At 59.2% G+C, this 813-nt stretch overlaps 1 protein-coding gene across 1 annotated transcript in view; it reads right to left on the reverse strand.

The window, feature by feature from the left end:
* The window catches only part of LOC106809494 (dedicator of cytokinesis protein 7-like), a gene marked incomplete in the record, with an annotated part of 65,865 nt that overhangs the window by 5,555 nt on the left and 59,497 nt on the right, over positions 1 to 813 (reverse strand).

Here is an 813-nt window from a genome sequence, read left to right on the forward strand (position 1 = left end):
ACAATATGACGTGCAGACAATGTCAGGTAACAGCAAGTAACAGCAGATTGAATAAGTGAACGCCTTAGGATAGCGAGAGCTCACACCGCATTAGCACACGGTTCGTGTGATGTGTTGGCAGGTATTTTATTTCCGGTCACAATGAGAGAAAGATCGACGACAGATAGAGAGAGAGAGAGAGAGAGAGAGGGGGGGGATAGAGAGAGGGAGGGAGAAAAAGAGAGATAGACACATAGAGTACAATAATTCGCAACGGTCTACGATAAAACTTTCAGACTGACAAAAATGTTAAGAATGATTTTGTGTGCTGTTGACAACTGCTAAGACTAATAATGTTGAGTTCCGTTCCCGACAGGCAGGCTGGCCCCTGCGATGGAACCCTGGCTGGCCCCTGCCGCGGAACCCCGGCTGGCCCCTGCCGCGGAACCCTGGCTGGCCCCTGCCACAGAACCCCGGCTGCCCACTGCCACAGAACCCCGGCTGCCTCCTACCGCGGAACCCCGGCTGCCTCCTACCACGAAACCCCGGCTGCCTCCTACCATGGAACCCCGGCTGCCTCCTACCACGGAACCCCGGCTGCCTCCTCCCGCAGAACCCCGGCTGCCTCCTACCACGGAACCCTGGCTGCCTCCTACCACGGAACCCCGGCTGCCTCCTACCACGGAACCCCGGCTGCCCACTACCACTGAACCCCGGCTGCCTCCTACCACGGAACCCCGGCTGCCTCCTACCACGGAACCCCGGCTGCCTCCTACCACTGAACCCCGGCTGCCTCCTACCACGGAACCCCGGCTGCCTCCTACCACGGAACCC

The sequence above is a fragment of the Priapulus caudatus genome, unplaced genomic scaffold (assembly GCF_000485595.1).
Source record: "Priapulus caudatus unplaced genomic scaffold, Priapulus_caudatus-5.0.1 Scaffold359, whole genome shotgun sequence".
NCBI lineage: Eukaryota > Metazoa > Priapulida > Priapulimorpha > Priapulimorphida > Priapulidae > Priapulus > Priapulus caudatus.